The 26,439-nt window shown below is 47.4% G+C and overlaps 1 non-coding gene across 1 annotated transcript; it reads right to left on the minus strand.

Moving 5' to 3' along the window:
• Positions 1–1,447: 1,447 nt before the first annotated feature.
• LOC119935284 lies at positions 1,448–1,585 on the minus strand. The gene has a single exon (XR_005453171.1). It is a non-coding gene; the product is annotated as a small nucleolar RNA SNORA7 (small nucleolar RNA).
• Between the last annotated feature and the right edge of the window lie 24,854 nt (positions 1,586–26,439).

The following is a 26,439-nucleotide window of genomic DNA, read 5'->3' on the forward strand; positions in this document are numbered from 1 at the left end:
GGGGCTCACAGTCTCAATCCCCATTTTACAGATGAGGAAACTGAGGCACAGAGAAATTAAGTGACTTACCCAAAGTCACACAGCTGACAAGTGGTGGATCCAGGATTAGAACCCATGACCTCTTACTCCCAAGCCCATGCTCTTTCCACTGAGCCACGCTGCTTCTCTAATAATAATAATAAAGGCATTTGTTAAGCGCTACTATGTGCCAAGCACTGTTTTAAGCGCTGGCAGATACATTCCTAGCCATATGGAAAGAGCAAGGGTCTGGGAGTTGGAGGGTCTGGCTTCTAGTCCTAGATTCTGTGCTGGCCTGCAGTGTGAACCGGAGAAAATGACTTAAACTCTCTGGGCCTCAGTTTCCTCACCTGTGAAATGGAGATAACAGTCCCCGCCTCTGCTTACCTCACAGGGATGTCATGAGGACAAAGGAGAAGTCCGCAATGTGGGAAACGCTTTGGAAAAATAAAAGCGCAAGATAAAATTTTGGATCTTATTATTTCCCCTAGGGCTGTTTCGGAGGCACCTGGGGAGTGTCCGCTGGGCCACTAAGAATAGGGGAGGCAGGGAGAGAGAACTAGATTCACTGTGGAAGGCAACAGACATTTGTGACTCATCATAGCCAAAGGGACAAAATAAGAGAATCACATAGCCCGAGAGCCCCGTGAGGGGGATAGGGACTGTGTCTGATCCGATAATCTCATCCTTAACCCAGTGCTTAGCACAGAACAAGCACTTATTAGGGGAAGCAGCATGGCTTAGTGGAAAGAGCCCGGGCTTGGAAGTCAGAGGTTTGGGGTTTTAATCCCAGCTCTGCCATTTGTCAGCTGTGTGACTTTGGGCAAGTCACTTCACTTCTGTGTGCCTCAGTTCCCTGTAAAACAGAGGTTAAGACTGTGAGCCCCATGTAGGACAATGTAATAACCTTGTATCTACCCCAGCCCTTAGAACAGTGTGTGTTACACAGTAAGCGCTTAACAACTACCATAATTATTTTCTAGACTGGGAGCCCGTTGTTGGGTAGGGACCGTCTCTATATGTTGCTGATTTGTACTTTCCAAGCGCTTAGTACAGTGCTCTGCACACAGTAAACTCTCCATAAATGCGATTGAATGAATGAATGAATGAATAATCTGAATGAACTGTATCTTCCCCTAGCGCTTAATAATGATTGCGGTATTTAAGTGTTTACTATTTGCCAAGCACTGTACTAAGTGTTGTGGTCTTGTCTTATGCCGTTGAGTTGTTTCCGACCCATAGTGATACTACAGGCACATTTCTCCAGAACACCCCGCTTTCCATCTGCAATTGCTCTGGTAGTGTACCATAGAGTTTTCATGGGAAAAATACAGAAGTGATTTACCATTACCTCCTTCCACACAGTAAACTCAAGTCTCCACCCTCTACTCTCTCCCATGCTGCCGCTGTCCAGCACGGGGGAGTTTTGACTAGTAGCAGATTGCCTTCCACTCGCTAACCACTGGCCAAGCTAAGAATGGAATGAGTAGACCTCTGCTTGACTCTCCCTCCTGTAGCTGAGACTGGTAGAGTACTGGAAACACTCCAGGTGCAACCCTGAGAGGGGATCATCAGAGGTAGAAGGACAAAATAAGCAAATCGCATAGACTGAGAGCCCTGCAAGGGGGATAGGGACTGTGTCCAATCTGATAATCTCGTCCCTAACCCAATGCTTAGCACAGAGCAAGTGCTTATTAAACTCCTCTAATCATTAATAGAGGAGGCATGGTGTCTAATCTGAATGTGCTGTATCTTCCCGCAGCACGTAATAATGATTGTGGTATTTTTTAAGTGCTTACTATGTACCAAGCACTGTACTAAGCATTGCGGTAGAAACAGGATAATCAGGTCTCACAAAGAGCTCACAAAGTAGGAGGGAGAACAAATATTGACCAGTAAGCTGTCTACAAATACCACCATTATTTTACTAACTAAGGCAGGTGCACTGGATCTCCCTCACCCACTCTCACCCCTGGAGGTTGGAGGTCAGAGGTCAGAGGTCGTTTCCTGGCAGAGGGAAGGCGGCTGTGGCTGTGGAGGTGGCAGGACGGCTTAAAATGGCAACGTGTTTGGAATGTGAGAAGAAATGATCCCGGCAGAGCAGTTGGCGAAGGGAGTTAGAGGGGATATAGTTGGCGGGGATTTTGCAGAGGAGGGAATTGAGGATCAGTGAAGTGACTTGCCTAAGATCGTACAGCAGGTAAGTGGCAGATCTGAGATTAGAACCCAGGGCCTCTTACTTCTAGGCCCATGCTCTTTCTATTAGGCCACGCTGCTTCTGTTTAGCACAGTGCTTGGCACAGAGCATGACTTGAGAAGCAGCGAGGCTTAGTGGAAAGAGTACAGGATGGGCGTTAGAAGGACCTGGGTTTTAATCCTGGTTGTGCCACATGTCTGCTGTGTGACCTTGGGCAAGTCAGTTAACTTCTGGGCCTCAGTTATCTCATCTATAAATTGGGGATTAGGAGTGTGAGCCCCATGTGGGACAGGAACTGTGTCCAACCTGATTAACTTGTATCTACCGCAGTGCTTGGAACAGTGCTTTGCACATAGTACCATAATTAATTCATTAATTAATTGCCATTCCAGCCCAGAGGATTCTGGGACATTGGTGACACTGGTGCCCTGTCTGGGCCTGGCCCTAACCAGCCTGGCCCGGAGTAAGGCACTGAGCTTTGGAGGTCCTGGCTTTAGTCCTGTTTCCAACCACTCTTCCATTTCCTCCCCCTAACCATCTTCCCTGGGGCCCTCTCCCCTGGGACCCAGACTCCCTCCTTGGGGGGTGTCCAAGGGCTGGGGATCAGCTTGCAACCAGCCACCAGGCTGATGAGGGGGTCCACCAGGCTCCTGGTCTTCCCCCAAGAGGGCAGAACCCCCCAAGGTGGATGAAACAACATGGCTTAGTGGAAAGATCATGGGCCTGGGTGTCAGAGGACCTGGGTTCTAATCCCAGCTCTGCCACCTGCTTGCTATGTGACCTTGAGCAAGCCACTTCATTCAATCACATTTATTGAGCGCTTACTGTGTGCAGAGCACCATTTAACTTCTCTGGACCTGTTTCCTCATCTGTATAATGGGGATTAAGACCTTGAGCCCCATGTGAGACATGGACAGTGACCAATCTGATTAATTTGACTCCAGAGTTTAGTACAGTTCCCGGCACATAATAATAATAGTAATAATGGTATTTATTAAGCACCTACTATGTGCCAGGCACTGCACTAAGTGCTAGGGTAGATAGATACAAGATAACTGGGTTGGACACAGTCCTTGTCCCACATATCACAGTCTTATAGTAAACGCTCAACAAATACCCGAGCTGGGATTATAACTCAAGTATCCTGATTCCTAGACCTATAACTCTTCCACTTGATCACACTGCTTCTTATCATTTTTCCCTGGGAGAGCTCCAGATTGTTTTACCTCCACAGCCAAGTAGTGTCTCATTCCCTCTGTCCTTAGCTGGGATTTTGGAGGCAAGGGTTGGAGGAGATGATTTTACCGACTGAAAGACAGACCCTCCCTCCACAAACACTCTATTAAGCCACTCTGATTGTCCTTCTCAAAAATGGCTTTCCAAATGGATGGTTTAGGTTTAGAGGCAGGGAATTGGACGTCTTGAGCTTTGGTCATGAGGCAAGATGGCAGCCCTAGGACCAGGGGACTTGGGATTCTGTTTCTGATTTTCCTCACAGGGCCACTTTCCTCCGTGTACTTTCTCCTGCCGAGCTGTCCCTGCCACTGGGCCTTTGACAGAGCTTCCTGCCACCTCCCCCGCACCCCTCAAATCCCCGTGGCCTTGGCAACCCCCCCAACGGCCCCCCGCTTCCTCATCGGAGCCAGAGAACACGAAAGTTAATATTTTATGATCCGTGTTCCTTTGTGTGAGCCCCGGTGAACTCCCTCCTCCCAGCTGGAGCCACGTGGGGCCTTGTCTTGTCGGCGGGAAGTCCCGGCCTTGATGAATGAGCCTTTCAAAGTCAATTCTTCCTCTCCCGCTGGATCTCTCGAGTCTCTGGAGGAGATATGGGCAGAGGAGGCAGCAGTCCTCTCATCTGCCCTCTCGACCCACCTTCGGGGCTGAGCCATCTTGGGACCAGAGGCCTGTGAGATAAAAAGGTGGGATGGGGGTTTGGATCTGTCCACTTTGTCTTCAGGGACGTTGAACTTTTCAGCACCAGAGACCCAGCCTTAAATCCTCAGTCCAGATAATCCAGTCCATTAATAGTATTTATTGAGCACCTACTCTGTGCAGAGCACTGAACAAAGCATTTGGGAGAGTGCAATGGAGTTGGTGGACATGGTCCCTTTTTTATGGTATTTGTTAAGGGTTTACTATGTGCCGCACACTGTACTAAGTGCTGGGATAGGATAAATAGATTGGACACAGTCCCTGTCCCACATGGGGTTCAGAGTCTTCATCCTCATTTTACAGACGAGGGGACTGAGGAAAAGAGAAGTGAAGTGACTTACCCAAGGTCACGCAGAAGACAAGTGACAGAGCCAGGATTAGAACCCATGTCCTCTTTCTGACTCCCGGGCTTGTGCTCTAACCACTAGACCATGCCCTGTCCTCGAGGAGATTTCAGTCCAGTGGGGAAGACAGGTACTAAAATCAATTACAGCGAGGGGGATACAACAGAATGGGAAGACTAGGAGGGAGAGAGGATGTGGGAGGCATGGATGTTTAGTAGTAGGGGTCCCTCACCAAGCAGCAGGGCATAGTGGATAGAGCATAGGCCTAGGAGTCAGAAGGTCATGGGTTCTAATTCAGGCTCCACCACATGTCTGCTGTGTGACCTTGGGCAAGTCACTTCACTTCTCTGGACCTCAGTTATCTCATTTGTAAAATGGGGATTGAGATTGTGAGCCCAACATGGGACAGGGACTTTGTCCACCCTGATTTGCTTGTATCTGCCCAAGTGCTTAGAATAGTGCCAGACATATAGTAAGTGCTTAACAAATACCATAATCATTATTTATTATTATTATTAATAATAATAATTGTGATTTGCCCTGAAAGAGTGGCTGCTTGCAGGGCTGCCTTAGTCAGTCAGTCAGTCATATTTATTGCATGCTTACTATGTGCAGAACACTATACTAAGCACTTGAAAGAATACAATATATCAGACACATCCCTGCCCACAACGATTTTACAATCTAGAGTATCATCTCCCAAAGGGCAGAAGCCTGTCCTGAGGTTGGTTTGTCCAGCACTTAGTGCAGCCCAGTGGTCCAGAAGTCCTATCCACTCAGAGCCTGTGGTTGCCTATCCAGGCTAATGGGCGAATAACTATTTGCAAGGTAAGCTCTGAGCTCTGGGTGGGCTGTCCCATGGTCCAGACCCCACTGGGCTCTTGGTTATGGCTAGGCTGGGCTTTTCTAGTCCTGGTCCTGTAGCCCACAGCCAAAATGCCACTCAATTGCATTTCTGGTTGACCAAGGTGCGGCACTCTGAATGTGACATGGGCTGGGCCTGTGGGAGGTTCTCTCTCTCTCTCTCTCTCTCTCTCTCTCTCTCCCTTCCTTCTCTCTTTCTTTTTTCCTTCCTCTCTCTATTCTGTCCTTCTTTCCTTCCTTTCCTTCCTATCCTTCCTTCCTCCCTCCCTCCCTCTCTGTCTCTCTGTCTCTCTCTGCCTTGTCTGTTACAGGGCTGGGGTTCTCCTTGCCTATCAGAGATTAGCCTCCTCTTCTGCTATTATTATTCTGTCACGGTTGGTCCCAGTCTCAATCCCTGCCGCTGCTGCTCCTCTTTCTCTCCCTCTGGCGGTTCCAGGCTGGCGAGTGATTTCTGTAGGACAATGTGAGACTAATTCTGTTATTATGTCAAAGGGAAATTGAATCTGAGGCTTCGGTGCTGTGGCCAGGAGAGTTTGCCACCACTCTGGAGTGGGAGCAGAGGGCCTTGGATCCATCTCCTGAGCTCGGCTCCTTCACCTCAGGGATTAAGTCATGCCAAAGGGCAGATCTACTGGCTGGGGACAGAGAAGAGAAAGATGAGGGTGGAGGGAGGTAAGGATATGGGGCTGGGGATTGTGAGGGAGAGCGAAAGGGGAGGCGAGGTAGAAGAAAAGGTTTCTGCAGCTTCCTTCAAGGGCAATTTTACGTGCTTCAGATGGTAAACTCATTGCGGGCAGGGAAAGTATCTTTTCATTGTTATATTGTACCTTCCCAAGCTCTTAGTACAGAGCTCTGCACACATTAAGTGCACAATAAATATGATTAACTGATTGACTGAGTGGTCTGAAGACAGAGCCCGGATTTATGGGCACTAGTTCTGTCTGTCTCCCTGGCGTTGAGTTGGTCAGCCATGTCCCAATCTGCCTCCCTTTCTCTGGCTTAGACAGTTTGAGCCAACCACTCAGCAGTGTCCCCTTTGGGTTCCTGGTAGTCCAGGGAGAGAGAAGCAGTATGGCCTAGTGGCTAGAGCACGGGTCTGGGAGTCAGAAGGACCTGGGTTCCAATCCTGGCTTTGCCACTTGTTTGCCATGTGAGCTTGAGTGAGTCACTTCACTTCTCTGGGCCTCAGTTATCTGTAAAATGGGGATTGAGACTGAGCCACATGTGGGACAGGTACTGTGTCCAACTTGATTAACTCAAATCTATCCCAGCGCTTAGTACATAGCACACAAGAAATACCATTTTTTAAAAAAGACTGGAGGGGCTCAGGACAGGAATCAAAGAGCTGTTAACCGTTCACTGCTGGGCCTATGGTAAAAACCAGGCAATTGCCCCAAAGGAAATCAAGCAGTGGGCAAAATCATTCCAGTCTATTCCCTTGGTGTGGGGGTAACTTGTCTGCTGTATGACCTTGGGAAAGTCACTAAGCTTCTCTATGCCTCAGTTTCCTCATCTGTAAAATGGGGATTGAGAATGAGCCCCACATCCTGATTACCTTGTATCTACCCCAGTGCTTAGAACAGTGCTTGGCACATAGTAAGTGCTTAACAAATACCATAATTGTTAACTCTGGAGTCAGGGTAGGAGGGGATGTTGTGTGAACCTGTGAGAGGGGGATCAGAGGAGGAGCTGGTCATGGAGGGGGCTGGGCACTGCGGGTGGGGACATGTTGGGGGGGGCAGGGTGATTATTGGGAAGAGTGAGTGGGGCTGATAGACATTTCTGTGGCTGCACAAATTTAGAAAATCCTTCCCCAGGCTGCTTAGAGTTCCTTGAGGAAGTTTCACAGTTTCATCCAGATCATAGTCTTGTGTAAAATGTAACTTCTTAGGGACGGATTGTTTTTTTCCTGGGATGGCTTTCTGCCTCGCTTCTTTCTACCTTCCTTCTGCCTCTTCTTCCTCCTAGAATAAGATAAACCCTGTGAAATCGGGAATACCCCCCATTCCCTGCAGCCCCTGCTCCAGTGTTCCTTGCAATAGCTTTACAAATAGCACAGGTTAGTGGTTAGTGCACAGGGTTCTAATCCCTGCTCTGCCACTTGTCTGTGTGACCTTGGGGAAGTCACTTCTCTGTGACTCAGTGACCTCATCTGTAAAATGGGGATCGAGACTGCAAGCCCCACTTGGGACAAGGGCTGTGTCCAGCATGCTTTGCTTGTATCCACCCCAGTGCATAGTGCATTGCCTGGCACACTTTAAGGGCTTAACAAATACCACAATTATTAAATAAGGACAAACATTTACCAGACTTCCCCTCCCCTCTTCTCCATCAGGAGGGGCAGGATGAAGCCGTCTTAGACTGTGAAGCCTATGAATGGACAGGGACTGTGTCTGACCTGATTAACTTGTATTTACCTCAGCATTCAGTACAGGGTTTGGCGCATAGTCAGTGCTTAAGAAAGAGTGCGATTATTATTATTATTATTAATATGATTGATTAATATTAGTATTGACAATATTAATGTTCCTTCCCTCTGGTTAGAGCTGGGAGAGCCTCACCACAAGGTTGTACTGCAGTGCCCCTGTTCCACTGACCCTTGGGTCTCTCTCTCCTGCATCTGAGTCTCTCCTTCTCCGAATCCAGGATTTCGGCTTCCACCAGGACAGCTGCTCACGTGGCCAACCGTGGAATCGTGTGGTTGCCATGACGACCACAAGTCTGTGCCCGAGCCATCTTGGCATGGAATCACAGCATACCAGAATCCTATGTTGGGGAAGTGACCTCCACAGGTCATCTAGTCTATTCCTCCACCTTGGGGCTGGGTTAATCCCAAAGTGCCCAGGATGGATGGTTTTCAGAGGGATTTGGGAGGACTTTGGGAGCCAGCTGGGCTCCCTTTCCCAGGAAGATTCTTTTCTGTGCTTCCTAACAAGCTTTCAAAAGACAAAGAGGTCACCTATGCCATTAAAGCCAAAAAGGTGGTTCCCACTGGCCCTCAGCTTCTAACACACCAATTGGACTCCCATCTCCCCATCTCCCCCTTCTGTCTCCCCCCTCCATTCAAACACTCAATCAATCAGTTGCATTTATTGAACATTTACTGTGTGCAGAACATTGTACTAAGCAATTGGGAGAGTCCAATATAGTAGAGTTGGTAGACATGTTCCCACCTAAAGCGAACTTACAATCATCAATCCCAACCCTCCCGGTTGTGTTTGGCAAGAAGACCTTGGAAGCTGCTTCTTCATCTCAAATCTTCATTGTAGTTGCACCGTCTTGGTTCCCTCTTTATGGAATCCCATATACCCAATCAATAAATCAATTGCATTTATTCAGTCCATAGACTGTATTTAATGATCACTTATTGTGTCTGGGGCACTGTATTAATAAGACCGAATTGGGAGATAGGTTTCCCATCCAAAAGGAGCTTACAGTCTAGTTCCCAATCAATCAGTCACTGGTATTTATTGAGAGCCTAATATGTGCAGAGCACTGTACTAAGCACTTGGGGGAGTACAATGTAACACCCATGTCTTAGTGGATAGAGCAGGTGACTAAGGATATAGAAGGACCTGGTTTCTAATCCTGGCTCCATCACTTGTCTGCTGTGTGACCTTCGCCAAGTCATTTGAATTCTCTGGATCTGTTTCCTCATCTGTAAAATGGGGATTAAAACTGGGAGCCCCATGTGGGGCACAGATTGTGTCCAATCTGATTAACCCATATCTAACCCAGTGCTTAGAATAGTGCTTGGCACACAGTAAGTGCTTAATAAGTATCATAATTATTATGGTAATAATTACCCAGGACTGACAATGAGGTTGGCTGTGACCCGGCACAAGCTTTCTCTAAGCTTCTGCTAGGTTGGTGGTAGCCATCTCTCCCTGGGTGACCCCCTGGGTGTCAGTGGTTGTTCCTCTCTGCCCACTCCCTTTCACCCTCCACCCTCCTGTTTCTTAGTCCCACTTCACTATCCACCGGGTGGGGTCATCTCCAGGATGGTCATTCATTAACATACTGTCCAGCTCTCCGGGTGAGGCCACGGCAATAAGAAGAGGACTGTGGAGTGGGAGAGAGCAGGTGTTCGTCAGGAAGTATCCATGGCCAGGGCTGGCTCCCATTCTGGTCACTTCTGCCTCGGCAAAGGGTGGGAAGACAAATTGGTCACATTCCAGCACTCACGGTCAACATTGGGATGAATGGCCAATGTGTTTTGCCTGAAATGTTGGGTGGACTGGTGTCCCAGAAAGCCCATGTGGGTCCTCCGATCCAGCTCATCTTCAAGTGGGAAAAGGCGGGGCAGCAGACGTGGACAGCCCTAGGTTCATTCTGGCCTAAGTTGGCTCCAGAGGTCATTTGCCCTGGATGTGGATTCTAAAACTTGTCTGCTGTGTGACCCTGGGCAAGCCACTTAACTTCTCTGTGCCTCAGTTACCTCATCTGTAAAATGGGGATTGAGACTGTGAGCCCCACGTGAGACAACCTGATTAGCTTGTATCTACCCCAGCACTTAGAACAGTGCTTGGCACATAGTAAGTGCTTGGCACATAGTAAGTGCTTAACAAATACCACCATTATTATTTGCTATGGACCAGGGAGACACTTTAAAGGTCATCCTGTCCATTCCCCTGCCCCCTGGGCAGCATAGTATCTGGAACAAGAGGAAGTGTAAGGAGGTGGAGGGCATTCGTTTTCTTAAAGATCTCTTGTTTTTAAAGATACTTTTAAAGGACATTTGCCTGCTATGTGATCTTGGGCAAGTCACTTAACTTCTTTGATTCTCAGTTTCATCATCTGTAAGTTGGGGTTAAGATACGTGCTCGCCCTCATTTAAGATTCTGAGCCTCATGTGAGTGAGGGACCATGTTAGACCTGAATATATTATTTCTTCCCCAGTGCTTAGCCCAATGTTTGGTGCAGAGTGAACAAAATAAATATCGTCGTCATCGTCATCATTGTCATAATCATCTTTAGGTCAGCCACACCAGGGATGGCCAGCCTTATAGTAATGAGGTCTATCTTTAATCCCACTTGCTCCAAAGCTACATCTTTGTGCTCTGGTGCTCTGTAGGTAATTCTCATTTTCTTCTAATGCCTTCTTTCCTTGCTTGTCTTCTTCGTTCTCCCTTCCCTTCCCAAATTCTCTGGAACCAGTTGCCAGTCCAGGAGGCCACTGGACTGATTGGGCCCCCAAACACTACTTTTAGTGACTTTCTTAAAACATGGAATTTATTAAGTACTTACTATATGTACCAGGCACTGTACTAAGCACTGGGGGTAGATACAAGCTGACCAGGTTGGACACAGTCCACGTTTCTCATGGGGCTCACAGTCTAATCCCTATTTTACAGATGAGGGAACTGAGGCATAGAGAGGTTAAGTGACTTGCTCAAGGTCACACAGCAAACAAGGGGTGGAATTGGGTTTAGAACCCAGGCCCTTCTGAATCCCGGACCCATTCTCTATCCACTAGGCCATGCTGCTATGTGATGCTCTCACTGATACCAATGAGAAAATGTAACCTCATAATAATAACAGTGTTTGCTAAGCAATTGTTACTTGCTGAGCACTAGGAGAGATGCAAGATATTTGATCAGACACAATCCCTGTCCCATATGGAGCTCACAATCTATGGGGGAGGGAGAACAGGTATTAACCCCGTTGTACTGATGAGGAAACTGAAGCAGAGAGAAGTGAAACAACTTACCCAAAGTCACACAATAGGCAGGTGATGGAGCCGACATTAGAACTCAGTTTGAGAAGCAGTGTGGTGTAATGGATAGAGCAGGGTCCTGGGAGTCAGAAACACCTGGTTTCTAATCCCGGCTCTGCCACTTGTCTGCTGTGTGATCTTGGGGAAGTCTCTTCACTTCTCTGTGCCTCAATTCCCTTATCTGTAAAATGGGAAGTGAGGCTGTAAACCCCATGTGTGACATGGATGGTGTCTAACCTGTCCCAGTACTTAGTACAATGTCTGGCACATCGTAAGTGCTTAACAAATACCTTTTCTTAAAAAATTGCTCTCAGGCAATGCTCTTTCCACTAGACCACACTTTGGGTGAGTAGCCTGGAGAAGAGAAGGCTGAGAGATGTCCTTGATAACTTTCCCGGTGCCTCTGAAGGGATTTTATTAGATGGAGACTGACTAGCTGGCTTCCGCTGCCAAAGGGGAATGGGCGCGAGGCAGCAAGCTTAAACTGCAGTAGGAGAGAGTCGAGTTAGCCATGAGGAAGAACTTGCTGACCATCAAGGCAAAGGAAACAAATACCAGGGCAACAGGAAAGAAGGGCCATTTTATTGGGCAGGATGGGCCAGGAGAGCTTAGTCACCAGGAGTCCCTGTTGGGTGGGAATTTCTCTGTTTCCTTCCATGGGATTCTGGTAGTCTCCACTGGACCATCTTGGGGCAGGGGTTGGGGGCCAGGGGAAGGAATCAGAAGGAAGGGAGCATCCTCGTTCTGCCTTGGAATCTTCTGTCTGCTGACAAACGACTCGCCTGTTTCGGCCGGATCTGTGGGGATGAAGTCGGAGCTGCGTTAGTGTGAACCCTGCTAAAAATGCTTCAATGGCACCTGATTTCCAGCCAACCCGTCCTCCCTCATTCTGATCAAGTGTGATATTCATTCTGCAGCCACTGCGGAGGGGTGGCTGCTATTTTCAGCTGGTGTTTGGAAATTGGTTAACCCTGGAGCTCCTGGGGAAGAGGACAGAGGATGCCAGAACTGAGGCCCTGGTGCCCTGGGAAGACCATTTCTCTGGACATTTGGGGCAATGGTTTCTCTCCATCCCCGGCATGCCACCAAGCTCCTAGGCCAGAGGAGTGGAAGGCAATTAATCAATGACTCATCCTGACCTCCCAGGTCCCAGAGACCCAGCTCACACCCTCCTTCTTCTCCCTAATCCCTCCTTACTTTGTCCCCTGCACATAAATAAAAACAGTAATGGTAGTGTTTGTGATGCACTTACTATGTTCCAAGTACTGTACTAAACACCAGGGTAGACACAAAATAATCAGGTCCCACTTGGGGTTTACCATCTAAATAGGAGAGAGAACAGGTATTGAATCCTCATTTTACAGATGAGGAAACTGAGGCTCAGAGAAATGAAGTGATTTGTTCCAGGTCACCCAGCAGGGAAGCGGCAGAGTAAGATCGCAGTGGGCAGGGAATGTAATAATAATAATGGTATTTGTTAAGTGCTTATTATGTGCCAAACACTGTTCTAAGCGCTGGGGTAGATGGAAGGTAATTAGGTTGTCCCATGTGGAGCTTGCGATCCTAATCTCCATTTTATAGAGGAGGTAACTGAGGCACAGAGAAGTTAAGTGGCTTGCCCAAGGTCACACAGCAGACAAGTGGCGGAGCTGGGATTAGAACCCATGTCCTCTGACTCCCAAGCCCGTGCTCTTTCCAGTAAGCCATGCTGCTTCTCTAATGTGTCTGTTATATTGTTATATTTTACTCTCCCAAGTGCTTGTGAAAGAGCACAGGCTTGAGAGTCAGAGGACATGAGTTCTAATCCCTACTCCACTACTTGTCTGCTGCCATGACCTTGGGCAAGTCACTTAACTTCTCTGTGCCTTAGTTACCTCATCTGTGAAAAGGGGATTAAGACTGTGAGCCCCACGTGGGACAACCTGATTACCTTGTATCTACCCCAGTGGTTAGAGCAGTCCTTGGCACGTAGTAAGCGCTTAACAAATACCTTAATAATAATCATTAGTACAGTGCTTTGCACCCAGTAAGCACTCAATAAGTATGATTGAATGAATTAATGAATGAATGATTAGAACCCAGATTCTCCGCCTTCCAGGGCCGGGGCTCTTCCCACTAAGCCATGTTGCTTTCCCTCCTAGAGACTTCACAGTATTCCCCTCAGGCAAGACACCATTTTACAGTGCCATCAGCAGAGGCCCAGAGAGAGTGGGTCTCTGGCTATGGTCACACAGCAGTAATAAATACGGCTCTTCCAATCTATAGTTCCCCCAAGCCCCTCCTCGCTTCCAAGGTCTCCTTCCCCTTCCTTCCCTGAAATACTGCGGGATCTTTGACGAAAGCCTGAGCTAAGAACCAGATCATTAGTCCCTGCAAATCTGTGGGGAACAAAAAGGGGGTGGGTCTTCTCTCATCCACTTCCCTTCTTGACTGGACCTGGGCTGTCTCTGTCCCACCTTCCTCCCTCTTTGTAGGCCAAACCTCAAAGGAAAAAAAAATGAAGAGCTCTCTATTTTTCCTTTTTTTTTTGTCCCAGTCTTGAGATCCCCTGGGCAAGAACTGAAAGGATTCTCCTCTTTTGTGGGGGGACTGGAAGAGAAAGAATTAGCATTACTGATGCCTTTTATTCTCAGAGCCGAGGTAAGAAAGAAGAAACAAGGATGAACGCTGAGATCCCAGTTGTCCCAGCTGAACGAGTCGGGATGCGGCAGTCTTTGTACTCCTGTTCTCTTGTCTGGCTTTCAGTACCCTTGGCTCTGGTCACGTCCCTCTGGGCTGTAGTAGGAGTCGGAGACCGACGGGCATGGTGTTTGTACTAGTTCGGTGGCCCCCGAGGGCATGTTGCTGATAATAGCAAGCTGGTTGACAACCACAGAATATGACCACCAGCCAGAGATACTACTTCCTTCTTGGGGAAGCAATGTGGCCTACTGGAAAGAGCCCGCGTCTAGGAATCAGAGGACTTGGACCAATAGACAGTACGCTTGTTATGGGCAGGGAACACGTCCACAAATTCTGTTGTACCTTAAGAATAATAATGATAATATTGGTATTTGTGAAATGCTTACTATGTGCCAGGCATGGTACTAAGTCTTGGGGTACATAGAAGCAAATCGGGTTGGACACAGTCCCTGTCCTGCATGGGGCTCAAAGCCTTAATCTCCATTTTACAGATGAGGTGACTGAGGCACAGAGAAGGGAAATAACATGCCCAAGGCACTCTCCCAAGTGCTTAGAACAGTGCTCTGCACATAGTAAGCACTCAATAAATGCCACTGATTGATGGATTGACTTGGGTTTTAGTCCTAACAATCTGCCAATTGCTTGCTGTGTGATCTTGGGGAAGTCACTTATCTTCTCTGTGCCTCAGTTTCCTCAACTATAAAATGGGGATTCCTCCTACTTAAAATGTGAGTCCCATGTGGGACTCATGGCTGAGCACTATACTGATCCCTGGGGTAGATACAATGCAATCAGATCAGACAAAGCCTCTGTCCCACAAGGGGCTCACAGTCTAAGGGGGAGGGATTGAATCCCCATTTTACAGGAGAGGAAACTGAGGCCCAGAGAAGTCAGTTGATTTAGCCAAGATTCCATTGCAGGTAAGTGGTGGAGTCAGGAAACCCAAGTTTCCTGACTCCTGGTCCTGGGATCTTTCCACTAGGCCATGCCATTTCTCACATTTCATTTTACATCAGGATTAGGCACAACCCAGTAGACTATTGAAAGAGAGATAGAAAATGGATGGGCTGTTATTCTGTCTAGAGTCAAGCTTTCAGGACAGCAGACAATTTCTCAAGGACCTTTTGTGGGAAGGGAACAAATCTGCCAACTCCCTTGTATTGTTTTCTCCCAAGCGCTTAGTACAGTGCTCTGCATACAGTAAGTGCTCAGTGCATACCACTCATGATGATGATAAAGACCCTGCTGAGAGTTCACCTCCTCCAGGAGGCCTTCCCAGACTGAGCCCCTTCCTTCCTCTCCCCCCTCCATCCCCCCTTCTTACCTCCTTCCCTTCCCCACAGCACCTGTATATATGCATATATGTTTGTACATATTTATTACTCTATTTATTTATTTTACTTGTACATATCTATTCTATTTATTTTATTTTGTTAGTATGTTTGGTTTTGTTCTCTGTCTCCCCCTTTTAGACTGTGAGCCCACTGTTGGGTAGGGACTGTCTCTATATGTTGCCAATTTGTACTTCCCAAGCGCTTTGTACAGTGCTCTGCACATAGTAAGCGCTCAATAAATACAATTGATGATGATAAAGACCCAGGAAAGATGGGAGGAGGGAAAGGATGATGAAGCTAAGGGAGTGTAGAACAGGTGTTTGAGAAACAGAGTTCTGAGCCCATCTCTGCTCCTGAAGTGCTGACTTGCTCCCTTAATTCATCCCCCCTCCCAGCCCCACAGCACTTATGCACACAGCTGTAATTTGTTTATTTATATTAATGTCTGTTTTCCCCTCTGGACTCTAATCTCATTGTGGGCAGGAAATGTGTCTGTTTATTGTTATATTGTACTCTCCCAAGCACTTAGTACAGTGCTCTGCACTCAGTAAGCACTCAATAAATGCGATTGAATGAATGAGTGAATGAAGTGCTAGGTGGCCTTTAGCAGGTTGAACACCCTCTCTGGCCTTGGAAGAGATCCAGGGATAGGAGGAGGGTATAACAGGAAAGCAGGGCCAAGAGGGAGAGGGTAACGCAAGAAGTAATTGAGCGAGTGAGAAGGGGCTGGTCTGCAAACGGTTGACCACACCACTGAGGGGGTCGATCACAGCAAAGGAAAATGTGCATTGCTAAGCAGCCACAATGGATAGAGGGCAGCTGACTCCCTCTGGCTGGGGCCGGTCACACATGGCAAAGTCTGCAAAGGTGTGTTAGTGCTTTCTTTTCCGCCTACAAGGGGATTTAGAGAAAACTGATGAAGTCATTTCTAAAGCCATAACGCACCGCTAACACATTTTTCATCTTTTTCCTGTGCTAGGTGCTTTTGAAAACATGTATTCTGCAGAGTTTTAGCAAAAAAAGGAAAGGCTCCTTTCCAAACCGAAATACTATTTTGTGGATGGGTGCGTTTGGGGGCATCACATCAACGATTGCTGTTTATTGTTGATTTTTCAATTAATTGGGCTTGGGGCCCTGGGACTCCACAGTTGTCCCCCACCCAACCCCCACCTTCTCTCCACCACAGTGTTATGATCGTAAGGGCAACTCTGAGGAAGAGGAAGAACCGGAGAAGTAGCGTGGTCTTGTAGATACCTGGGAGTCAGAAGGACCTGGGTTCTAATGCCAGTTCTGCCACTTGTCTGCTGCATGACCTTGGGCAAATCACTTAACTTTTTTGGACCTCAGTAGCCTCATCTGTAAAATGGGGATTAAGACTGTGAGCCCCATGTGGGACTTGTATGCAACCCGATTTGCTTGTATCCACTTCAGAGCTTAGTACAGTGCCTGGAACACAGTAAGTGCCTAACAAATACCACACTGGAGGGGGATTAGAGGAATGGGAGCTAGCAACTTCTCACTCACATCCCCTTTTTTCCTTCCTGCTGGATTCCTGGCTCTGGGGGAAGCTCCAGAGCTGGGAAGCTGCTGCTTTCAGAATGAACAGGCTGAGGAGGCAGGCGGTAAACTTGGTGACAATATTTGTGTTTAAAAATACAACCACGGAGAACGGGCTAATTATAGCCTCCAGAGTCATTCATAACAAGGCATTTCCCATTCTACCTGCCTATTTCTCCTAGCTTGAGCTCCCACGTCCCTGCTCCTCATACAAGCACTACATAGATTCCACCTGGGCTGGGCACTTTCAATCAGCATCCAGTGGAGGGTTTATAGGGTCTCTGTTAACATCCCCTTCTCTCCACCTCCCCCAGTGCGGCCCCCCCAACTTGATATCATCTTCGATGCCTCGTTATCTTTCAGGCCTCGCAGTCAATCAATCTCGCTAAACCCTGCTGCTTTCCCTCCACGATATTCCCTGAACCAACTCCTTTCTCTCCTCATGAGCAGCCAACATCCTGCTTTTTTATGGTATTTGTTAAGCGCTTACTATGTATCACACACTGTCCCAAGCACTGGGATAGGTACAGGTTAATGAGTTCAGACACAATCCCTGTCTCACATGGGGCTCGCTGTCTAGGAGGGAGTAGGGTTTAATCCCCATTTTACAGTATAGGAAACTGAGGCACAGAAAAGTCATGTGACTTGCCCAAGGTCATACAGCAAGCAATCGGCAGATCTGGGATTAGAACCCGGGTTCTTTGATGTGCAGGCCCATGCTCTTTCCACTAGGCCACACTACTTCAACGATTGATCTCTGCAAACCATACTGCTCCAGAGGAATAGGCTGGACCCTGTTATAGACCTTTCGTGACAGTGAATCATATTTACTGAGCACTTATTGTGTGCAGAGCACTGTACTAAGAGCTTGGGAGAGTATAATGTAACAATATAATAGACACATTCGCTGCCCACAACGATCTTAAGATCTAGAAAGGGAGACAGACATTAATATAAATTTAAAAAAAATACCAGGCTCCCATCAACTCTTGGAGAAGAAGCATGGTGTAGGACATATAACTCAGAGCTGGGAGTCAGAAGGTCATGAGTTTTAGTACCGGCCTCCACCTTTCTTTCTTTCTTTCTTTCTTTCTTTCTTTCTTTCTTTCTTTCTTTCTTTCTTTCTATTGAGCACTTACTGTGTGCAGAGCACTGTACTAAGCGCTTGGGAAGTACAAGATGGTAACATATAGAAATGGTCCCTACCCAACAGCGGGCTCACAGTCTGGAAGGGGGAGACAGACAACAAAACAAAACATATTAACAAAATAAAATAAATAGAATAAATATGTACAAGTAAAATAAATAAATAGAATAATATATACATATGCACCTCTTGTCTGCTGAGTGACCTTGGGCAAGTCACTTTGCTTCTCTGTGCCTCAGTTACTTCATCTGTAAAATGGGGATTGAGACTGGGAGCCCCTCATGGGACAGGGTCTGTGTCCAACTTGATTTCCTTGTATCCACCTCAGCACTTAGGATAGTGCTTGGCACATAATGACCGCTTAACAAATACCATCATTATTATTATTAACTCTTCTTGGGTTAGGAACTAGACTGTGAATCCATTATTGGGTAGGGACTGGCTCTATATTTTGCTGACTTGTACTTCCCAAGTGCTTAGTACAGTGCTCTGCACACAATAAGCTCTCAATAAATATGAATGAATGAATGAATGAATGAACTGGGAGCAGGTGAGGACTTTAAAGCCTGATTATTGTGTCTTGAGGGACTCTCGGATGACAACTGATGTTGGATGACTACTCTTTTGGGCACATATTTTGGTCCTGAGGCAAGGGGCGGGAGCCAGGGAAGAAGAATCTTTTCAGAACCACAGGCGTCTCTCCACACTTCAGGAAAACTCTGGAGAATTTAGTATCTCTGACTCTGTTCTCCTCCTCATTAAAAGAGAGCGACAGTGTTTTAAATTCTTTCAAGTGGCACTTCAGTGGAAGAGGTGTTTACACAAATGATTCCTGCAGGGAGAAGGAGAGAGGGGAGGGTTGTTCCCCAGAGGGAATGAAGAGACTGAAAGGAAAAGTAGGGGATGGTGGAGGTGCCAGTTCACCTCTGAATGGAGGAAATTTTCCCCCTCAGGAACTGAGTCACCTTCAGCAGGAGAGAAACTGCAAAATGTGAATCTCCAACTCTAGGGAGAAGATTATGTTTCTTGCTGTTTTCATCTGGAAATCTCACACCTGCTCTCCCAGGATTCATATTAGCTCACTGTGGGCAGGGAATGTGTCTACCAACTCTGATATCTTGCGCTCACCCAAGCTTTTAGTACAGTGCTCTGCACACAGTATGCGTTCAATAAATACCATTGATCAGTTGGTATTTTACGCTTCTGACGCTGAGGGCTGTTGGAGACATCAAGACTTATGGAAAAGAAACTGGGAATAGTTTTCTGAGTCCTGGTTCCTCTGCTCAAAGCCACGCTGCTTCCTTCTTCCACGCTTGGCTACCTTCCTACCTCCTCCAGGAAATCTTCCCTGATTGGTTTCCATTTGGCTCTAAGATACTCCAGTCCTTCCCAGGTCCTTTCAGGGGTTTGGTGAATCCTTGTAAATAATATGCTTATCTGGCTCTTTCCTTCGTTTCATTAACAAATACCATAATTATTAATTATTATTAAACTTCCATTACAGAATGAGTCTGTAAACCTTTGGCTTAAGTTTTCTGTGCTTGGTTGATTTAGTCTGTCTGGTTTCCCTCCTTGCTTTTCCTCTGAAACTCCAGTCTGAAAGCAGGACTCTGCTTGCCCTGGGGCTCAGAGAGCTGATTTCTGCTGGCATAGTGGATAGGGCACGGGCCTTTGAGTCAGACAGTTCTAATTCTAATTCTAGTTCTGCCACTTGTCCGCTGTGTGACCTCAGGTAAGTCACTTCACTTCTCTGGGTCTCAGCTCGTCTGTAAAATGAGGATTGAGACTGTGATCCCCATGTGGGCCAGGGACCATGACCAACCCAATTTGCTGGAATCCATCCCAGAGCTTAGTATAGTGCCTGGCACATAGGAAATGCTTAACAAATAGTACAATTATTATTATTATTATTATTATTATTATTAATATTTCCACAGGCAAATTCAGATGATGGGACTCATCTTTTTTTTAATGGAGCAGTTGTTTGCAGCCTCTTTTTCATGACAACCTCTGGGATGTGCCACCGTGTGCTTCGCCACATTTGATCTGAATCTGGGTTCTAATTCTTGTTCTGAAACAAGCCTGCTGTGTGACTTTGGACAAGCCACTTAACTCCTCTGTACCTCAGTTATCTCATCTGTAAAATGGGTATTAAGATGGTGAGCCCCACGTGGGACACGGGCTGTGTCCAACTTAATTAGCTAGTATCTCCCCTAGCACTTAGTGCCTGGCACAGAGTAAGCACTTAACAAATGCCATTTTTGTCTTGGTTTAAGCTGTCGAGTTGTCTCTGACCTATAACGACACCGTGGACACACCTCTCCCAAAATGCCTCACCACCATCTGCAGTCGTTCTGGTAGTGGAACCACAGTGTATCCCTGCTCGCCTCACCATCTGTTGCACCCACTGCCCCCTGGGGAAACGACTGTAAGGGATGAGTGAATCCAAGTTGTGCGGAGCAAACCACTAGCATGGCAATCAATTCCTTCAAGGGAGGGTCATGGTCCCCAAGTCTTTGCAACTGGACCTAGGCTGGCCTGCCATTTTTGATGAGAAATTCCATAATTGTCTATGTGTGGGGGTGTATGTGTGTGTGTCCGCAAGCCTGTGAGTGTATGCGTATGTGTACACGTGCAAGCATGGGAGTATGTGTGAGAGTGTGTGTGTGTGTGTGTGTGTGCGCGCGCATGCACGTCTAGGCGCCTGACCTGTTTCCTCCATGGCAGCTCCTCGAGGAGAGGAACTGTGTTAATCCTCACCATCGGCTTTAAATAGTTTAATCAGCTCCCCCATCCTACCTTTCCTCATTGATTTCTTACTACAACCCAGCCCACACACTCCACTCTTTTAACCCCCACCAACTCAATGTACCTGGATCTTGTTTCTCTCGCCTTCGGTAACGTCCTTCTTCTGGCCTGGAATTCCTTCCCCCTCCATATAGAGCAGACCACCATTCTGCTCTCCTTCAAAGAATTATTAAAATCACATCTCCTCCAAGAGATCTTTTTTGACTAAGCCCTCATTTCCCTGACTCCCTCTCCCTTCTGCGTTACCTAGCCACTTGGCTCTGAATCCTTTAAGTGCTTGATATTCACCCCACTTTCAGACCCACAATAATTACATATGTATTCATAATTTATTTTAATGTCTGTCTCCCCCTCTGTACTATAAGCTTTTTGTGGGGAAGGAACATGTTTACCAACTCTATTGTATTGTTCCCTCCCAAGTGCTTAGTACAGCGCTCTGGACATGGTAAGTGCTTGATAAATACCACTGGTGGATTATCCTCCCTTGGTCTCTGCCCCAGAACTGTGGGTGTATCATTGGCACAAAGTAAGCACTGCAGGTGGGGCTCTTTATCTCATGGATTGGCTGGCCATCTACAAGAAAGAGTATTATTTTAATAATACTGATAAAAATAGTAATAATATTTGTTAAGCACTCACTGTGTGTCAAGCACTGTTCTTAAGTGCTGTATACATACAAGCTACTGTCAGGGGCACCACGTCCAAGGTCTTCCAGTTTCTGAATTTAGGTCTGAGTCCTGGGCTTTGGTGGAGTGTGCCAGGTCAGTCAGTCAGTCGTTCGCATTTATTGAGCACTTACTGTGCACAGTGCACTGTACTAAGCACCTGGGAGAGTCCAATACAATAGACACATTCACTGCCCACAGCGAGCTTGTACTCCTTCTTACTTAGACCGTGAGCCCCATGTGAGACCTGGTTATCTTGTATCTACCCCAGTGTCTGGTACAGTGCTTGGCATACAGTAAGCACTTAACAAATGCCACAATTATTATTGTTATTATTATTATAAATAAAATAATTATTATTACGTGAGTGTCTCCTGTCCCCTCTTTTGGACCCTCTGCCTTCTAAAGCCAGGGGTTGTGTCTCCTTCCCTCCGCCATTTCTCCAGCACCTCACCCAGGTCTGTACCCCCAGACCTTCAGTATAAACCACTGCCTAATCGCGGGCTTCCCTCACCCAGGCAAGGCTCACAGAGGGGGCAGGCAGACAAGAGCACGGACTTGGTAGTCAAAGGACGTGGGTTCTAATCCCAGCTCTGCCACTATTCATTCACTCATTCATTCAATTGTATTTATTGAGCGCTTACTCTGTGCAGAGCACTGTACTAAGTGCTTGGAAAGTACAATTCGGCAACACTATCCAACACTAGTCCGCCGTGCGACTTTGGGCAAGTCACTTCACTTCTCTGGGCCTCAGTTCCCTCATTTGTAAAATGGGGATGAGGACTGTGAGCCTCATGTAGGACGGGGACAGTGTCCAATCTGATTACCTTGTATCTACCCCAGTGTGTAGAACAGAGCTTGGCACATAGTAAGTGCTTAACAAATGCCATTATTATTAATTATTACTAGAACATAATATATTATAATATATAATTTAATAATTATAATATTGATTATTATTAATTGTTATTATTATTATCATCTCTGCAGCTTTTCCCAGCATCTCTGGAAGCTTCTGTCTGTCACCTGTGGACTCCTGTTTGACATAACTCAGAACACAGGAATGCACATTGGGTCCCAGCTGATGTGTTGTTGGCAAGTGAATTAGTGATGAAGTGACTAATGTTAATTTCCTCCCTTGTGGGAGATGGAGGGGAGAGAGATGTCGTTAAATAAATAACATCAATGAACAGGGCTCCAACCTCCTGACCGGGAAATAACTCTGTAGCCAGGCCACTCCCTCCTTCTCCATACCTCCTGCCCGTCACCCAGCCCTCCGCAGGAATATTTTTCTGAATAATGGAGTGTTTTCCCGTTTTAATCAGATGCGATTTTGCAAGCGGTTTTTATGATTTAGCAAGTCCATTAAAACTGGCATTTATTCCGCTCTGACACTCGGAAGGGGCTCCACAGAGCATAAACATTGGAAATTACTTGTAGGGGAAGACAATATTAAAATTCCCCAGCCTCAGCCGGCTTGTCTGAGAAATTCTGTTCTCAAGCATCATGCCAACAGAGGCACTGGAGCTGCGAGCTGCTCCTGAGGCACACGCTAACCTGGGAGCTCACAGCTCCGGAGGAAGGGAAAACACTGCTACTGGCATTCATTTTGGGCAAGGAATGTGTCTGTTCATTGTTATATGGCAATAATACTAATAATAATAATGATGGCATTTGTTAAGCACTTACTATGTGCAAAGCACTGTTCTAAGCACTGGAGAGGTTACAAGGTGATCAGGTTGTCTCATGGGGGGCTCAAAATCTTATTCCCCCTTTTACAGATGTGGGAACTGAGGCCCAGAGAAGTAAAGTGGCTTGCCCAAAGTCACACAGCTGACAATTGGCGGAGCTGGGATTTGAACCCATGACCTCCAACTCCAAAGCCCATGCTCTTTCCACTGTGCCACGCTGCAAGCCACTCTGCAAACTGCAAGCTGCAAGGTACTCTCCCAAGCACTTAATACAGTGCTCTGCGCACAGTAAGCGTTCAGTAAATACGACTGACTGAAAGAATGCATATTTTGCTGTGCTTGAAGCCCACGGGAGGGAATTGAGGATCCAAAAGAAGTTAACAGGCTAGAGGAAGAGTTGTTCACAAGGAGTGAATTCCGTTCCTCCTCCTTCAGGCAGACTTCTCAGATTGAGCCCTGTAGTCACCCAGTTCCCTCTGGCTCCCCCTTAGTAGTAATAATGAATAATTATGGTATTTGTTAAGCTCTTTCTTTGTGCCAGGCACTGTGCTAAGTGCTGGGGTGGATGCAAGCAAATCATCCCTGTCCCATGTGGAGCTCACAGTCTCAATCCCCATTTTACAGATGGGGTAACTGAGGCCCAGAGAAGTGAAGAGACTTTCCCAAGGTCACACAGCAGACAAGTGGCAGAGCTGGGATTAGGACCCATGACCTTCTGAGTCCCTGGCCCATGCTCTATCTGCTACGCCATGCCACTTCTCACCTTCATGGTAGGGTGGCCTACAGAAATAGCACAGGATTCAGAGTCAGAGCATTTAGGTTCTCCTCCTGGCTCCACCACTTGCCCAGTGTGTGATCTTGGACCAGTCACTTGACCTCTCTGTACCTCAGTTTCCTCATCTGTATAATGGAGACTCAGTACCCATTCTCTCTCCCTCTTACACTGGGAACCTCAAGTGAGACAGGAACTGTGCTAGAATTGATTGCCTTGTATTGACTCCAGTGCTTAGTTCAAGGCTTGTCACATAGTAGGCACTCAACTAATGCTGATAATAATAATAATAATGATTGTTAAGAACTTATTTTGTGTGAAGCACTGTTCTAAGCAGTGGGACAGATACAGGTTAATCAGGCTGGAAGCAGTCACTATCCCACAGGGGGCTAGCATTCTAAATAGGAACAAATATCATTATTATTATTATTATTGTTACATAGCTCCTAGTAATTAATTTGCAGTTCTGTTTGTGCTGGGGTGTGTCTTCTATATGCTCAGCTTCTGACATCCTCAATCAATCAATCAATCAATTGTATTTATTGAACACTGTGTGCAGAGCACCATTCTAAGCACTTGGGAGAGTACAATACAGCAGAGTTGGTAGACAAGTTCTCTGCCCACAGTGGGCTCACAGTCTAGACACTGGTCCTGGACCAGTCTCGAGTATGTGCAAGAGCACTCAAACAGAACACCCTCAATAAAATCCAACGTGGCAGCAGCCAGGATGGCTTGGCTCCCTCTGGAAAGTCTCCGAGTCATCCCAGGTAGGTCGGGAACCCTTGTCCACCAGGACATTGCCACAGTGACATTGAACAGATTGACTTCAGGTGAGGAATACCCAGAACCCTCCATTCCAGTCCCAGAAACCTTCCCAGGTAGCTGAACCAGACCTTTTCCCAATCCTCGGGGAAACCAAGATGGATTTCCCATACGCAGAGAGCTCCGGCCCCCCTCCTCCTCCTCCTCTCATCCGCTCCGGCTCAGAGAGACAAAGTCACCCAGGCAAAACCACAGATAGCAGGGATGAAAGGCAGAGCTGGAGGATGGTTGAGGCAAGGCTGCACTGTAACCAATTCCAAGTTGTCTTGGCTACATCAGACCCTGAGGCCTGGGAGGGAATTCCACCCTGAACAATGTGTCCTGTCTCTCAGTTCTGCTTTTCACTTCTAATTTGAGGGAATGGAATAAGCAAGCAAACAAAAATGTTAATGCAAAATGGGGGCTCCTGGTGCTGGTGGGGGGGGAGGGGGTTTGTGGGGGACGACGACTTTCGGTTCACAAATTCCCTGCAGTCTTCGTGTCCATGTTGGTGAGCCGCTGTTGCCCGATGAGAAGGAGCTGTGTGCCAGAGGTGCCAGGAAACAGAGGAATGTCTTCATGAAAAACAAAGAGGCATTGATGAGGCCAACTGGGGCCCTCCTGCCGAAGTCCAGGGTTCTTGAGGGGACCTGTCACCCATCCATGCCTCCCCCAACCCCTCCCCAGCTTCCTGCCTGCCTCAGGCCCCAGCCTGAACTTGTTTCAGGAATGTCTGCCTTCCTGACAGGCCCCTGCCCAGGGGGGAGAAAGGTGCAGGGAACCAATGGCATCTGGGCTAATCCCCATCCTCCTGGTCACTGGAAGAGACATGTGAAAAGTGGCTTCTCCCCCTCTGGGCATCAGTTTCACTCTCTGCCAAATGGGTGCATGGGTGCCAGTCGTAGGTCTGTTCTTTGGGAAACAGGCCTAGAAGCAACATGGCCTAGTGACAAGAGCACGGAGTCAGAAGGACCTGAGTTCTAACCCCGGCTCTGCCACATATCTGCCGGTTGATCTTAGTCAAGCCACTTAGTTTCTTTGTGCCTCAGTTACCTCATCTGGAAAATGAGATCGACTGTGTGCCCCATGTGGGACAGGGACTGTGTCCAACCTGATTAGCTTGTATCTACTTGGCATATAGTAAGCATTTAACAAATACAGAAATTATTATTATAATTATTATTCATCATTAAGAGTAGATAAATGGACACATTTGACGGTGAGGTGTGAACACCGGGGAGTCCTCCCTGCAGACCCTCTCCAGCTGGATTGCCAATCATATCCAAAAGGGGACACTCACCTTCTCATCAGCTGAATCTGAGACCCTCCTGACTCCACATCTTCCCCATAGCCTTCGGTCACCACTTTAGGGTAGGGGGCCACTTCAGACACTTGGTCCCCTGGTGAGGGGAGGGGGAAGGGGATAAGCTCCCAGGAGTTGGGCGGGGGTGATCCCTTCCTCAACCTTTCGCATCAAAATCAGACTCTAAGCTCCTAGAAGACCAGGATCATATCTCCCACCAGTATGAGATGCTCCCCAAAGCTTAGTACAATACACAGCACCTAGTAAGTGTTCAATAAATACCGCTGATGGATTTACATCCCTCCCCCTACCCTGGCCCCCAGAGAGCATGGGCTGGAGAAATCCTGCCTGCACACTCCACTCTTCTACCGCTAACCTCCTCACTATGCCTCGTTCTCACCTGTCCCACCATCGACTCCTGGCCCACGTCCTACCTCTGGCCTGGAATGCCCTCCCTCCACACATCTGCCAAACTAGCTCTCTTCTTCCCTTCAAAGCCCTACTGAGAGCTCACCTCTTCCAGGAGGCCTTCCCTTTTTCCTCTTCTCCTCCCCTCCCCATCGGCCCCCCCCCTTCCCTTTGCTCTGCCCCGTTCCCCTCCCCTG

The sequence above is a fragment of the Tachyglossus aculeatus genome, chromosome 11 (assembly GCF_015852505.1).
Source record: "Tachyglossus aculeatus isolate mTacAcu1 chromosome 11, mTacAcu1.pri, whole genome shotgun sequence".
Taxonomy (NCBI): Eukaryota; Metazoa; Chordata; class Mammalia; order Monotremata; family Tachyglossidae; genus Tachyglossus; species Tachyglossus aculeatus.